The 16,882-nt window shown below is 39.3% G+C and overlaps 1 protein-coding gene across 19 annotated transcripts in view; it reads left to right on the top strand.

The window, feature by feature from the left end:
• Positions 1–465: 465 nt before the first annotated feature.
• Positions 466–16,882, top strand: part of TENM3 (teneurin transmembrane protein 3) — a 1,226,612-nt gene continuing 1,210,195 nt past the window's right edge. For 5 of the 19 annotated variants that reach the window (XM_074951200.1, XM_074951201.1, XM_074951202.1 and 2 more), the window contains exon 1: positions 472–611. The gene's annotated coding sequence lies outside the window, so the exon portion shown is untranslated. Of the gene's footprint in view, positions 612–16,882 lie in introns of all 19 variants that reach the window. The other 14 variants (XM_074951205.1, XM_074951206.1, XM_074951207.1 and 11 more) reach the window with 5 other exon arrangements.

Raw genomic sequence — 16,882 nt, forward strand, 5'->3', positions numbered from 1 at the left:
ATAAAAATGCCTTATTAATAATTTCAGTCTTCCCTTCTTATGCTTCTCCGTAGGCCACATGTAGCTATAAAATATGGTTGGTGTTTGCCCTATATGTGTATATAATATATAAAATTCGCTACAAATCTGAGTCTTTCCCTGTTTTCAGTAAAATTCTCACTCTTCTGTCTACCTTTGATCACTAGCTGGGTACATAGGATGTTTATGGCTGTTTCCTTCTTACTAAGCCCTCAAAGTGATGGGTTAATTTTACAGGAGGTTAATCAGTTTTGTAGGAGTCTTTTTAAATCTTAATTTTTAAAGTAGGTTTCAGGTAACTGTTTTCAAAGCCAAGATTAAAGCTTTATTTATATTCAAAAGGTCTGTTTTTTAATACTTTTGCATTACCTTTATATGAAAAATATGTACATATTTTTTTCTTCTCTATTTTTGTTTTGTTTTTCCACAGCAGAGCGAGGGCTGTGAGACTACGACAACCTGTCCCTAGTGTAATGTCAATGTCGACTATCACTTTGGCAGAATCCACCAGCTCAGTGAAGACTAAAAGAGTCCCTCCTCCTGTTTTTTCATCTGCTGGTGGCATTCAAAGTGACCTTGCCTTGTAAATATTGGTGAGTGACCACAAGGGAAAAGCAGTTCCTTGATGAAAAGGAACTTGTTTTAAAAAAATGTGGTGACCTGCATTTCTTTCTAGGATAAACATGAGGGAAAGAGTCCATACACAAAACATATGCAGGACACGTTTGCTGTTTTAATCATAGCTAGGTTTATTTAACTATATTTCTTTCTTTCTGAAAAACATGTACTGAGCTATAGCTAGTAAGAGGTAATCAACATGTGATAATATTTTTCTTATATAAACCTCTTCCTGCCCAGTGGGTGACTCAGTATTCTTGCCAGCAAGTTAAAGAAGTATGGGCTGGATGAATGGACTATAAGGTGGATAGGAAGCTGGCTAGATCATCGGGCTCAACAGGTAGTGATTAATGGCTCCATGTCTAGTTGGCAGCCGGTATCAAGCAGAGTGCCCCAAGGGTCTGTCCTGGGGCCCGGTTTTGTTCAATATCTTCATTAATGATCTGGAGGATGGTGTGGATTGCACCCTCAGCAAGTTTGCAGATGACACTAAACTGAGAGGAGTGGTAGATATGCTGGAGGGTAGGGATAGGATACAGAGGGCCCTAGACAAATTAGAGGATTGGGCCAAAAGAAATCTGATGAGGTTCAAGAAGGACAAGTGCAGAGTCCTGCACTTAGGATGGAAGAATCCCATGCACTGCTACAGACTAGGGACTGAGTGGCTAGCCAGCAGTTCTGCGGAAAAGGACCTAGGGGTTACAGTGGACAAGAAGCTGGATATGAGCCAAGAAGGCTAACGGCATTTTGGGTTGTATAAGTAGGAGCATTGCCAGCAGATGGAGGCCCATGATCATTCCCCTCTCTTCGGCATTGGTGAGGCCTCATTTGTTGGTCTCTAAGGTGCCACAAGTACTCCTTTTCTTTTTGCGAATACAGACTAACACGGCTGCTACTCTGAAATCTGGAGTACTGTGTCCAGTTTTGGGCCCCACACTACAAGAAGGATGTGGAAAAATTGGAAAGCATCCAGCGGAGGGCAACAAAAATTATTAGGGAACTGGAACGCATGACTTATGACGAGAGGCTGAGGGAACTGGGATTGTTTAGTCTGCAGAAGAGAAGAATGAGGGGGGATTTGATAGCTGCTTTCAACTACCTGAAAGGGGGTTCCAAAGAGGATGGATCTAGACTCTTCTCAGTGGTAGCAGATGACAGAATGAGGAGTAATGGCCTCAAGTTGCAGTGTGGGAGGTTTAGGTTGAATATTAGGAAAAACTTTTTCGCTAGGTGGGTGGTGAAGCATTGGAATGCGTTACCTAGGGAGGTGGTGGAATCTCCTTCTCTAGAAGTTTTTAAGGTCAGGCTTGACAAAGCCCTGGCTGGGATGATTTAGTTGGGGATTGGTCCTGCTTTGAGCAGGGGGGTTGGACTTGATGACCTCCTGAGGTCCCTTCCAACCCTGATATTCTATGATTCTATGATTCTCATCCCTGCTCCAGTTCCTGAATGCTTGATAAAAAGCTTGGAATAGTATAAAATGGCCTTTAAAGTCCCAAATCTGGGAGGGAAAGAATACCCCCAGTGTAGGAGCTAAGGAAGACAGCTGCAGGCTACCTTCTGAACCACCCCTCATCAGCTTCGGTGTAACAGACATGTAAGTGGTGGGACAGCGGCAGTCACTCCTGCAGAGATTCTGGGAAGTCCATGAAGGCTACTGTAACTTAAAGTGCCCCTCAGGGCTGTTTAAATTGTGTCAGAGGCCACTAAAGCCACTTGAGCTCCCACCCCTGGCTGTGAGTTCTATGCTGCACCTCTAAGAGGCACAGAATAGAATCACGCCCAGTGTGTCTAAGAAGATATTTCATATTGAAATCAGACGTGTGGAGAGACAAAGTCACTCAGGAGTAATTTTTATATTATAACATACACAAATATTTTAAATGATTTGTTCGATAAAAATTAACCTGTTTTTTTTTTAAATGTTGAGTAGTGTTAAATGCAGGGGTGTTCCAAAGCTGTAAATAACTTAAGTATTTTAATTATTTAATCTACAGTGGTTGTCATAAAAAAGTAAACATTTGCCCATAGTTACCATTCAGTATTATCTGAATTACTGCAATCATCTGAATTAACTCCTATTATGACTACAGGGAAATAACTGCGGTACCTCATTCATTGCTATATGGTAACTGTCAGCACAGATTGACATTTTAATGGCCATACCTATCCTTGAAGTATGCTATTTTATAAACGGACTGTACCAGCCTCAAAAGATGCAGCTATAGGAAAGTTATTGTAGCATCAACCAACAGTGAAAAGTCATTCCAACAGAGGAGGAATTGTTGACTAGTGGTGCCTGTCATTGCAGTAATATTGGTGGACATTTGGGCAATTTAGTCCCAGCCTTGGTTCTGAGGCTGCCCATGACTTTGTTTGGACTGGCTAAGGAAATAAGAAGAGGAGACCCTACATTCTGATTGAGGATCATTTTTACAATGATAAATAAGTGAAAGAATGAATAAGTATAGAATTGAACGAATGCATTTTCTGTAGCTATGCATCTAGTAATATTTTGCTATGCTGCATCACATTATGCTGCTTCTGAGCTCTGTATAATTTGAGGGATGACACAGTATGATTCATTAACAGAAAGTGTCCCTATTCGGGAAAGCTCTTAAGCATGTACCTATGTGATTTGGGTCCTTATAGGGATAAATTCCACAATCACTAACTCTCCTGCAACCCCAAAGAAAATAAATAGTGCTGCTTGGGTGTATGTGATGCCATAATGTGTCTGAGTGTCTAGCGGTTGGTGCAGAGATGGGTGGTCCATGGCCAGACCTTTGGCAGTCAGCAGGAGGAGAAAATGAAATCACATTAACGAGGGATAAGTAACAAAAACCAATTTGGGAAAACACTGCTCTTCCATTTAAAAAAAATCAATTATTTGATTTTCTAGTGTGGTTCATTTTATTTTTTATTTTTTTTAAAAAAAGTGATGCTGCAGTGATAGAGTTGTGAGCTATTCAGGCAATCAGCTCAGATAGTTTGCTTCTTTTTGTAAAGGATGTAAACAAAAGTGAATGGTATAGCTTTGGTAATGACTGTACTGTGCAAGTTACAATTCAGCCATATTATTAACTCTTTGCATAGTTTGTTGCATTCTTTAAAATAAAAAAAATTGAAACTTTAGCAGATGCTTCAACCGTTTGACACAGCTGTGGACCCTCAGTCTCTCTTTATTTGTCCATTTATTGGGCATCTATAACTGTTACCACTAGGTCCCCTGAATGGGTACATGAATCATTGCTCATTGTTTTAAATTATGAAATTTATGAAATTTAAATTATGAAAGCTCTTTCCAGAGCAAGACTAATAGGTTGAGCATAGGATCAGTTGTGATTGCTTTTTCTGCTATTTGAGGTAATGCCTTTACGAATCTATGGTCTATTTTGATAAAATGCCCAAAATAGGTCATAGAGCAGCTTTGTAGAAACTGGTGTGTGATCAGAGTGGATTAAAGTGGCATTATTATTTGTTTGTTGGTTCATTTCTGGCAGTACCTATAGTTAGAGATAGGTGAACAATGGATTTTTCCATTCAGTGGCAATTCTGAAAAATTTAAAAAGACTTCATTTTTGGGTCAAACCAAAAACATTTTTTTAAAAAAAAACTGTGTTGAAATGAAATGTTTCATTTTGACCTGTTTGCTTTTCTTTGGGGTGGGTTGGGGTAGGGAGCGGAGATGACACTTTCTCTGGCCCAATAACTATTGTCATTCACAGTGACAATTCAGAGTCACTGGGCCAGGAAAAGAAAATGAGAATGACTCCATAGCCTGGCAGCTTGGGCTCTCACCTGTGATGAGGGGGACCCAGGCTCAAATTCCTGCTCTGGTGGCTATTTAATTGTTTATAAAAAGTAGAACAGCTTCAATGGGAAAGATTGAGAAAGTCTTATACCATAGCCCAGTTGATAGGGCACTCACTTAAGAGACGGAAACCCCATGTTCAAATCCCATCTCCTCCTAAGGCAGAGGGGGAGTTGAACCAGGTGAGTTTGCTAACCACTGGATTAAAGGTTATAAAGAGAGCCCTAATCCTACTTTTTTCCCTCTCCCCAGCCTGTTTTGTGAATCTAGTCCTCCTTTGTAGTTGTCCAAATGCCAGTACTTGAAACAAAATGTTTTGTTTCTCAACAATCTGAAACATTTTGATGTTTTTCTCTTTGGTTGAAACTATTTGGTGACCTCAACACACATTCGTGAATAGTTTGGGGTCAACCAAAACTGCATTTTTTGTCAAATAAACTGCTGAAACAATTTTGTGCAGCTCTATCACAATGTGCTAGGTGCTTTCCAAACCGAATATGCACAAGCAACTCACAAAAATCAGAGTTATTTACCTATAGGATGAGTAGAAAATGACCGGCAACATCTAGCTGTCAAGAGAAAGGAGTGACTTCGCACAGTGATGATTTATCTTATTTTGTTTTCCATTTTCAGTTTGTTTGTCTCAGTCATGTATCTCAGTCTGATCTGGCAGATGGTTCTGTGATCTGTTGCACACTGTTTCCTTTGAATTTTCACACATATTTAAAGTTTTGTTTGTATAACTAATTTGGCACTAGTATCATAGGCATTCTGGAGAGTTCATGGGCCTTTTAAAAAAAAACAAAACAAAACAAACAAAACTTCCTGCCTGAATGTGGAACAAGTTATTAAGGATGGGGAGCCAATTGCTGGTCTCAATTTATTGCAGCAGAATGGTGTTAACCTTTCACTGATTATATTTTATTTTTTTAAAAAAGTCCAAGACTATTCTTCAAAAGATTTGCAAAATCTAGTGGCAGTTCTACACAGAAAGCTTTAAAGACAAGTTTACCCTTTGAAGCCAATTGCTCCAAACTACACATGGAGGATTAATCTTAATGAGGACACGTCCATGCAGTTTGGTACAAATATTGATTGATGGTGCTCACTACATTAGCTTCCAGTAACATAAACCATCTTCAGTACTAAACATAGTTGCTCTCCATTAAGATTAAATAAGGGATTTTGCTAGAGAAGAATTATAAGTTTTCTTTTTATCTAAATAGTTTTCCTTGTGTTTTCTGAATTGATGAGAATCTGCTGGAAATGAATGTATAATGTTATTTCATTTTTGAATAAATAATTGTGAAAACTGTTAAATGGTAGAGAAAACAGGAGGAATAATGCAAGAAACATACCAAATACAATCAGTAAATATAATAAGTACAATAAAAAGATGCAGGAAATCATTGTGATCCATGTGGTCCTATTAGAAACTAAGCCTACTAAATAGAAGGGAAATTTTTGCACTAATATTTGTTTACATTAGAAAGCAAATTTTGATTAATTGTTTTCAGGACTTTTTTAGGCTCATTCTGTGCAAACATTTGAGCTGTTCCAGTGTACACACCTGAAAAGAATATTTTCAAGTTTCCAACCTAGAACATTCTCTGAAAGTGAATTAAAATTATGTATTGAATTAAAAAAATGACATTTGATTAATTATGTAAGTCATCCAATAAAGGAACTGAAAAAATACCTGGTAAATTACATGGCTAACCAATAGAGAATACAGGACATTCACCATGAGGTATTTGTGAATAATATTCAGAGCAAGAACACTTCACAGAAGAAATCCATGAATAATTTTGAATAACAAATACATTCAAGAATTTCACAATTGGTTCTTAGCTAATTCAAGAACATTCAAAAGTGAAAACCATTAAATAAATTAATCATTTCAATGTATTGGCTTGTCTCTATTAGACACATGCTTCGAAAAATGAGATGCAGCTATGGAAATCATACAAAATAAGTCTCTTGTTTGGAGAGAACTTTGATAAGTTGCTTTGTCTAATTATACAGGAAGCTCAAAAATGAGTTTTATTCAAATCTTTCTATAATTAAACATATTCTACTCTATGAAGTTACACTGAAAGCTTTTAAACAACAGCATTAAAAAAAAAAAAACAGCTGACCATGTGGCAGTGCTTCAAGGAGAGAAGTAGCTGTCTAAAGCATCCAGGTCAAGATAAGCTTGTGTATACTCTTGTAGTTTTGCCTCAGTTTCTGGGTGGTGTTTCAATAAAATATTTTATACTATACTACCTAAAATGTCTGTTTCATGGTTAATGTGGAACAATTTTTTTCCCATTTTAAGTTGCTTTCCATTTTTGCCATTCTAATCACATAATATGCATGCGGTTTAGTTTAATTTTAATTACTTAGGGATAGGTTTCCCTAGCCTCTGTTTGCCAGAAGGTGGGAATGGGTGACAGGGAATGGATCACTTGATGATTACCTGTTCTGTTCATCCCCTCTGAAACATCTGGCATTGGCCACTGTCAGAATACAGGATACTGGTCTGGATGGACCATTGGTCTCACTCAGTATGGCTGTTCTTATATTGCCCCAAGGGTAGGTGAATGGGAGGCAAAGTCACATCGGGTAAAAGGTCTATTCCAACAATCAGATCTGAATTTCACAATTCAGGACTATTTCTTTCTCAGACAGTTTTAAATAAGAGAATAAGAGAAAAAGATTCAGAAATGTCAAAGATAGTTCTGCTTTAAGTTTTTAGTCTAAAGCAAAGCAGTCTAATGCAAAACTTAGCAGAATGTAAGCTTCACAGTGTCTTTTGGGGGGATTTGCCTGCCAGACTTCTGAATTTGTCTTCAGGAATAAATAATCAAATTGTAATGCAACCTGATGATATTCATTTCTTAACATCATGAAAGTTCATCAGTATGTGTTGAAGATGTTTTCTTCTTGCATGATGATTAGGAATGAGCTCAAGCTGCAAATTTCACATGTGGATTTCAAACATTCTGAACTTCAAGGTGGTTCAGGTGGGCAGTTTTTTTCAGCCTATCTCTAATATTGATATTTTTTATCTATAAACATTTCTAAGGCACCTGTCTTCGTAGTGTTTGTCAAAAAGATGCTTTGTCATTGCATATTGATACAATCATGTATCTTAATCGTCTTGTGTGTTGATAGTTGAGGACCAAAGTAAATTTGCAACTCCTTATTTGGGTCCTGTTGGTCTTGCAAGATCCAAGGCAGACCTGAAGTGGCACTGTCCTACGTATTACAGGACAGGTAGCTACAGAAAGCTACAGAAGCTCCATTCACACTTAAGTCACAATGGTGGTTCTGACAAGTTCTAGAGTGCCTTCTGCTGTTTCAAATCTTGGTATTTTGTTTTATCGGTAGTTTTTATCGTTGTGGCTGCTGCATCCTCAATTAGGCTGGTCTAGGAGAGGTCTTTTTTTAAATCGCCATTTCCCCACCACCACATATATATTTTAAAATAGCAGTGATTGTGCTTGAAGCCTTCATCACCATAATGGTTCAAATTCCATGCACTCCCTTCAGTGTGATTAAATCTGCCCTCCTCTAATTATACAGTGCAGTTCCATTGCATGTGGGCAGAGACAGGAGTCTGACAGCCTGTATGTACACACTAGAATTTTTATGGTGTAGTGGAGGCAAGCCCCAGCAGGAAAAAGTGGAGTGTTGGATCTGCAAATCTACCACCTAGTCTCCCCATGTAGGGGAGACTGTAGAACTGGTGACGGCTATGATAGCCTTAAGGCTGCAACAATAGCGAGGATGGCCTGTGAAGAAAAAAAGGCAGTTCTAGAACCTTGATTATCTGGACATCACTTTTTGTTAAATAAACTTAATTACATTAGTATCAAAACTATCTCAACTGCAATCAGCTCTGCTGGGTAATGTTTCCATGATACTTTGGCATGAATGATGTTATCCCAAAGTAATGTGTATTATATAACAGTAAACCACACCAAAATTATGCAAATGTAAGGGTGAACTGAATACAATTTGTGAGAAGGAAAAGATTTAAGGCTAGATGGATTTCTGCATCACCAGTTTGCTTGCTTTTATTCCCGTTAAGCTTTGATTTCCACAGCTACAGCACTACTTTTTTTAAAAAACAAAATGAATCAAGAATCGGTATTCTTAAATTGTCAGTGGCCTGTGACTGACTGACTGGCAGCCAACAGCTGAACTGAAGGTTTGCTGTAGCTAGCAGGACATATGGAGGGTTACATTAGTTAGTTCCTTCCATAATTAAATATTCATGAAGTCCAATTGAGTCATTGGAGATAAAAACAGTTTTAAAAACAATTTATTTTTCTCCTCTTTCCTGTCCAGCTTTTAGGTCTTTTTTTCTTTTTATGGTTTGTCTTTTAATTCATATTCTGTGTCTGTCATTCTAACTGTTCTCTTAAGATGTTCTAGGCCAAACTGTCGGAATTTATAATCTGTAATTAGGGCTATCAAGTGATTAAAAAATTAATCACGATTAATCGCTCTGTTAAACAATAATAGAATACTATTTATATACATATTTTGGATGTTTTCCACATTTTCAACTATATTGTTTTCAATTACAACACAGAATACAAAGTGTGCCATGCTCACTTTACAATTATTTTTATTATACATATTTGTAACATAAAAATAAAAGAAATAGTATTTTCCAATTCACTTACTACAAGTACTGTAGTGCAGTCTCTTTATCATGAAAGTTAAACTTACAAATGTATAATTGTGTCCAAAAAGTAACTGCATTCAAAAATAAAACAATGTAAAATGTTAGAGCCTACAAGTCCACTCAATCCTACTTCATCCAATCACTCAGACAAATAAGTTTGGTTTCAATTTGCAGGAGATAATGCTGCCCACTTTACAATGTCACCTGAAAGTGAAAACAGGCATTTGCATGGCACTTTTGTAGCCAGCGTTTCAAGGTATTTACATGCCAGATATGCTAAACATTCATATGCCCGTTCATTCTTCAGCCACCATTCCAGAGGACATGCTTCCATGCTGATGATGCTCGTTAAAAAAAAAATATGTTATTTAAATTTCTGATTTAACTCCTTAGGGGATAATTGGATGTGTCCTGCTCTGTTTTACCTGCATTCTGCCATATATTTCATGTTATAGGGGTCTCAGATGATGACCCAGCACATGTTCGTTTTAAGAACACTTTCACTGCAGATTTGACAAAATGCAAAGAAGGTACCAATGTGAGATTTCTAAAAATAGCTACAGCACTCGACCCAAGGTTTAAGAATCTGAAGTGCCGTCCAAAATCTGAGAGGGACGAGGTGTGGAGCATGCTTTCAGAAGTCTTAAAAGAGCAACACTCTGATGCAGAAACTACAGAACCCGAACCACCAAAACAGAAAATCAACCTTCTGCTGGTGGCCTCTGACTCAGATGATGAAAATAAACATGTGCGGGTCCGCTCTGCTTTGGATTGTTATCGAGCAGAACCCGTCATCTGCATGGACGCGTGTCCTCCGGAATGGTGGTTGAAGCATGAAGGGACATATTAATCTTTAGCATGTCTGGTACGTAAATATCTTGCGACACCGGCTACAACAGTGTCATGTGAATGCCTGTTCTCACTTTCAGGTGACATTGTAACCAAGAAGTAGGTAGCATTATCTCCTGCAAATTGTAACCAAACTTGTTTGTCTGAGTGATTGGCTGAAGTAGGACTGAGTGGACTTGCTGTCTCTAAAATTTTACATTGTTTTATTTTTGAATGCAGGGGTTTTTTGTACACAATTCTACATTTGTAAGGTCACCTGTCATGATAAAGAGATTGCACTACAGTATTGTATTAGGTGAATTGAGAAATATTTCTTTTTTTTTTTACAGTGAAAATACTTGTAATCAAAAATAAATATAAAGTGAGCACTGTACACTTTGTATTCTGTGTTGTAATTGAAATCAATATATTTGAACATGTAGAAAACTTCCAAAAATATTTAAATAAATGGTATTCTGTTGTGGTTTAACAGTGCGATTAATCGCTTGACAGCCCTTCACACTCCTCTCGTCCTGTGGCTGCCAGGAGCCATGCCTATGCTCAGCAGCTTCCAGTTCATGTTTTGCTCTTCACAGCTCCAAGGGCCATTCCAGCAGATGAGGATCAGCCAGACACAGCATCCCACTCAGCACCCCGTCAGCATCAGGAGCCTGGAAAGTGCTTGCACAGGAGTTGCTATGGCAGCATCTAGGCCACCAAGGGGTTCCCACTATAAGGGGGAAATCCTCCATTGTAAATTAGGCAGTATCTTTGCTGTACCAGTTTGCTAGCACAATGCCTGGGTTTAAAGTAGAAAAACAGTTTCAATTTTTGCATTTCTCTAGCCTTAGAATGGAGTTAAATGTGGGCTGTGCATGCACACACACACACCCCTTTAAAAATACATATGTTGGGCATAGTTAAGAAAAATATTTCATCTCTCTAACCATTGAAAAAGGTATTCCTGATCCTACTAGGCCTGGCCTACACTAGAAAATTAGATGAGTTTAACTACATTGGTCAGGGGTGTGGATTTTTCTGAGTAGTGCTGTTAAGCCAACCTAAGTCCCCTAAGACAGTACTAGGTTGATGGAAGAATTCTTTTGTCAACCTACTTCCTCTTAAGGAGATGGATTACTTACGCTGATGGGAGAACTCCTCCCATTGGTATTCATAGTGTCTACATTGAAGTGCTACATCAGCATAGCTGTACCGCTATAGCGTTTTAAGTGTAGACAAGCCCTTAGTAATTGTACTCTCATTATTAAAATAGGGAATTCCAGATCAAACTGGTAATACGTGATCTACCAATAAAAAGTATGGATGGATGCACATTGGTATGTTATGTTCTTCTTTATAGCCTGTAGATTAATGGTGGTTTTGACCATATTAGTGTATGTTTCATGTGAAGGTGGAAGCCATGTGCCACAAGTTTTAATTTTTTTTAAAACAATAAACTGTTCCGAAAGTTCAGCTCATGAGGTATAAAAATGTTACTGGCCTGGGTTAAATTTTCAGAAGCGTCTAAGTTGCATTGTGACATTGTGGTTGATCTCCAAAGGAATGGAGGAGCTTGGGCTAGCCAGCCTTGTTTATGAAGGAGGCACACCTTGTTTGGATTCCTCTGTGAAGAGCAGTGGGAAGCTGCAGTGAGGTGGAGGGGTGCTTAGGTAGAGCAGAGACTGGTAGAAATGAGTAGGGCCCAGCAGAGTCAGATTTGTGACTAAAATTCCAGCTAAGAAGGGCTGGGAGTAGCCTTCTAAGGCAGGAGAGACCCTGACCAAGCAGGGGCACTCAGGAGGCAGATGGCCTGTTTATTTGCATTTCCAGAAATGACTTAGGCATGTAAGAGCATAAGATCCACTGACTTTCACTTTTGAAAATGGGATCTGGGCTCCTAAGTCACTTAGGTGCTTTTGAAAGTGTTACCCCAGGTTTTTAAATCTCACCCTAGGTTAATGCAAAACACAGTGAGGTCCAAATCGTGAAGCTCCAATAGTTTCCTAGGGATTCACCTACAGTAAAAGCATTTTCAGGCTCTAGGCAGTCCTAGAGGACAAGGCTTTTGCTCCATTGTGGAATGCCCTTACTGTGTTAGTGCAGAACTGTGAGGATAACAAGGTCACACTAGCTTCAGGCAGTGATAAATGCTGAATTATCAGGAACTGAACATTGGGAGAATGTATTAACCCATCCACGTTGTCCTTTACTCTGTAACGAGAAGAAACGTGATTCAAATGAATGCACAAGTTAAAATGAAGCTATTCTTCCTCTGAAAAACTCCATAATTGGGTATTTAACCATCTGGTTCTTGGGGTTTCTGCTTTAAAATAGAAATTAGCTGTTAATATCCTGGGAAAATTTTGTGTCAAAGGTTACATTAAACAAAAGACAGATCTAGATTATCTGAAGAATGTGGAGTGATGTTTAATGCAAATTTTTTTTAAAAAAGAGGATGTGTGTCACTGCAGGTCATTTCTGAATATTCTTGTTGAGCTTTCTCTGTTGGATATGCAATCTCAGCTAAATGTTTTGAAGAGGAGGAATCAAATAAATTGCCCTATTTTGGGTCTTTCTCATCTGTGTACAGTTGTGCAGCTCTAGTAGACCTGAAAATTGTGCAGAGACAAACTTTTTAAAAAATAAAATGCTTTTGAAGCAGAAAATTGCTTTTCTGCAATATTGTCTAAATGACAGGATGTGACAGCGAGACAAGAAGTTGCCATCATGTATTGATATTGTAAAGCAAACCTTACATAACAAGGAGGATTATTTGTTTTTAAATTCTTTCTTATTAAACTATAAAAGATTTAATTCAAACAACACTAAGAATTTAACTTAAACCAACAAAAACAAGGACCACAATTTAGAAGCAAGTCTGAAAGTCCATGCTTTAACCCACCTGTGCTGCCTAGATATTGCAGGGCACATAGAGTATGATATATAAGATCACACAACGTTTGTCAGCCCTTCAGAAGCTTTAAGCACAGTGAGGTGGGTTGAAGAAGAAATGTGAGCCTTAATTCTATATCTCCTTGATTTTATGTTTGTCAAATCCTTAGCATTGTTTGAAATCGCTTGTAGTATAATAAGAAAAATGTGCCTTATGCCTTTTGATTAGCCCCTTGATGTTTTTCTAACATATTTTTGCATGGTTTAATTTCCTTTTTTTATGGTAGTTTATAAATATAAAATAAAATAAAAGGGAAGAGGAGTGGCAGGGGAAGAAAATGTGTCATTCACATGCTAAGGGAGTTCAGACTCCTTTGAGCCCACTATCACATTAACGGGCCAGCTGAGATTTATCAGGGTTTTGTGTATTAATCTTTATACACATTCACATGCTAAAATTGCTCCTTTGGAACTGTAATGCTATTAGCTGAGAATTTGTGCAATATTAGCAATGTGGATTTCCATATTATGGAACCATAATATCAAAGGGTTATTAAAAATCCATATAAAGTATGGCACATGGAGGCACTTTCTGAGCCTTAATAGCACCGTTGCTTTCTGTTTTTTAAATACCAAAATGGTTAAGTCTATACTATGAAGAGAAATCCTTTGGCATCTTGTATGAAAAACACAAACAATATTATATTACACAAATATGCCTAATGTGGCAAAAACGATACATCGTGGTTTCTGCTGGAGGGCAGGAGGGAGGGTGGGGTGTTTTTTGTTTGGATGTTCTTTGTTCATGTTTGGGGGGGGATTGCATTACTGTAATTTAAAAATAGCACATTATAGAGATGGACTAAACAAAACAACACATGAATGGTAAGCAATGACGCTTTTCACATGGCTTTTTACAGGTTCTCCATCTGCTTCAGTAGCCAAGATGGGAGATGACACCTGTCCTCTCCAGCATAAAATGTCTTCCTACTTTAGTTAGTATTCTCTACGAATGTGGATAAATCCTCAATGACTGGTGCATCCTGTGGGGTATTGGAAGAAGACAGTTAAGGTTACATAACTATGTGAAACTGAGTCATTTTGGTTCTAATGGGGATTATGAAATCTTGTAATTATGGCTTATGTGGCTTTGCAGCCTTTGGGCCAGATAATCATCTGGTATGAACTGAAGTAATGGAATTACTTTGGTCAGTTTACAACAGCTGAGGATCTGGTCCTTTGAGTTGCAAGTTAAGCCTAAAACTCAAAGCAAAAATATATTGAGTTGAATATAGTTTTGTGACAAAACCAGCCCTGCCTCATTTCTCTGTCTCTGTTTTGAGATGAGAAAACAAGGGAAAATGGACCAACAGGTTCCACATTCCACTCAAATTTCTCCTTATAGAATCCATCTTCCTCAAAAGCCCAGGCTTCATTGGATGGAGAAGATAAGGCAGTGGGTGTCTACCTCCCTCCACTTAAATTTTTCAGGTAGTGTTGAATTGGTCCACTAGCCCTTCTTAGTGCTGGAAAGTGGCTGAATTTCTTACCCCATTCTTCATAGAAGATTAACTGGTAGGTCCTTCCTGAACATCCTCCATATCCAGGATTTTATGGCAGGGAAAGTGAACTTCCCATCCCCATATAATTAGCAATGGCAAGACAGGACAAGTTCTTCCTGGTCTAATTTGCCACTGAATCTTCTGGTCTAATTTGCCACTGGACTCCTAGTGCACTAGGCTATTGGGAAATCACATTAAAACTGTTATGTAAACTATTTCCTGATAGTACACTGCATTCTGGGGTATCTCAGTCCCAGAATTTTAACAGTCAGTGCAATTACAGCAGTAGGAACCAGAGGAACATTTCCATTTCCACTGGAAACAGGAAGGCTGCCTGCCATCAAAGATGGTGCTGAGATATAGTTTCATCTCCAAAAACCTGTCAGGCTGGCCCGCTGAAGGAACTGGATGACAAAAGTCAACCAGCTTCCTACCCCTGAAGAACTGGGAGGGAGGAATAGGTGATTTGTTTCCCTCTGAAAACACCACTACTCTTACTCCCACACTCCAGCAAATAGGTTAGAAAAAGGTGATCTTTGGGGATTGGTTGGAGCTGGCAGAGGGTTTAGCCAATTCAGCTCTAATGCAATAATGACATTCTGCAATGGAGCAAAGGCCTTGTCCTTTCAGACTGCCATTAGCCTGAGAATGATTTTACCAGTAGGTAAATCTCTAAGAAATTATTAGAACATCGCAATTTGGACCTCCCTGTGTTTTGAGGCTGTGTAAACCTATGGTGGGATTAAAAAACCTTGGGTAATAGTTTCAAAAGAACCTAAGTGACATAGACACATAAGTCCAATTTTCAAAAGTGAAAATCAATGGAACATGGGCTCCTAAACTTGGGCATAAATCACTTCTGAAAATGGGACTTAAGCACTTTGGACAATATTACCCCAGGCCAGTAACCCCTTTATCCCTAATGAGCTAAAGTTTGTGAATAGTCTATTATGTTTTTAAAAAAATAAAACTCATGGCACCTTAGCCCTCTATGCTGGAACATACACTAAGATGTTAAAATTACCCTTATTATCCAGGCCAACATGCAAAATATAACATGCAGATATACATCCATACATACTTTTTGTTGGTAAGCCAGATATTACCAGTGTGAGCAGGAATTTCCTATTCTATTAAAGAGAGTACACTACTAAGATCCATAATACATTTTCAACAGTAAGCTGAAATAATAACTATGCACATCATGTATATGGGTTTAAAAAGAGCGTGCGCGTGTGTGCGCATGCACGTATGCACATCACATTTTTAGCGACTTTCTAAGCTAGAGAAATGCAAAAATTGAATCTATTTTTCTAGTTTAAACTGGGCTGCACTGTGCCAGTCTGCTAGCAAAAAGATATTTCCTAATGGTACTGAATTTACAAGGGAGGATTACTACCATGTAGTGGGAACCCTCTGGTGGCCCAGATGCTGTCACTCTGCTGGCACACACCCCTGCCAGGGCTTAAGAGGGAGTTCTTTGAAGGCTGTGTGTTAGGGTGACTCAGCCCTGAGCCCCCCTGCTGGAGTCCTTGTGGCCCTGCCACACCCCGCCCCAGAAAAGAGAGGTAGAGACGTCCTCTAACGTTCAGGGCCAGAGTGAGACCAATTCCTTGCTAGAGCTGGAAGAGTGTGGATGGTGTATGGTTGACTGAGTGAGCTGCAGGACATCGGATGAGGTAGTACTGCCAGAAGGCAGGGAGGAGTGAGAGGGAGCCCTGAGCTGGTTACAGGGACTCCATCAGGAAAAGGCCCCGAGGTAAGGGTGAAGACGGCGCAGGACTGCGGGGAAGTGGCCCAGAGAATTAGATCAGCCGCATGACTTAGATAACAGGACACAGCAGACAATTCCTATCTACAGGGTCCCTGGGCTGTGAACCAAAGTAGTGGGCGGGCCTGGGTCCCCTCTAACCCCCATTAACCGCTTGGGGGAGTGGTCTGGACATTGAGGCACCCCAGAGGGGGGAATTGAACTGCAGCAGCCCGGCTGGAGAGACGTAGCTGGAAAGGCCTGAAGAGGGTGAAGACTTTGTCACCAGGGAGGGAGCCCTGGGGCACTGCTCTATCCCAGAGCAGGGACAAATGGTGGGGGACATTACAGAGGGCACTGAGAGACACCCCTATTGGACTTGTACCCCAGAAGAGGTTTTGCTTTGCTTTTATCACACAGACAGACTGTGTGTGACTTGGATGGATTGCTGAGTCACTGAAGACTCACCACAAAGAGAGAGAGAGAGAGAGTGCAGACACATGTAGTCGGCCAGCGGGGCTTGCAGGAGGTGAGTGCGACTCCATTACAAGCAACCTTATAGTTGTCTCCACAGTTTGTTCTGGGGGAATCCTCTTTGGCAGGAACCAGGGCTTCTACGGCCCCATTTGTGTTGCTGTAATTGTTTTACACAGTGTAAAGAGGCCAGAGTTGTGTGAGGATTTCAATCAATGACTTTGTCCTTATTCTAACACATGTGA

Source organism: Natator depressus, chromosome 4 (assembly GCF_965152275.1).
Source record: "Natator depressus isolate rNatDep1 chromosome 4, rNatDep2.hap1, whole genome shotgun sequence".
NCBI lineage: Eukaryota > Metazoa > Chordata > Testudines > Cheloniidae > Natator > Natator depressus.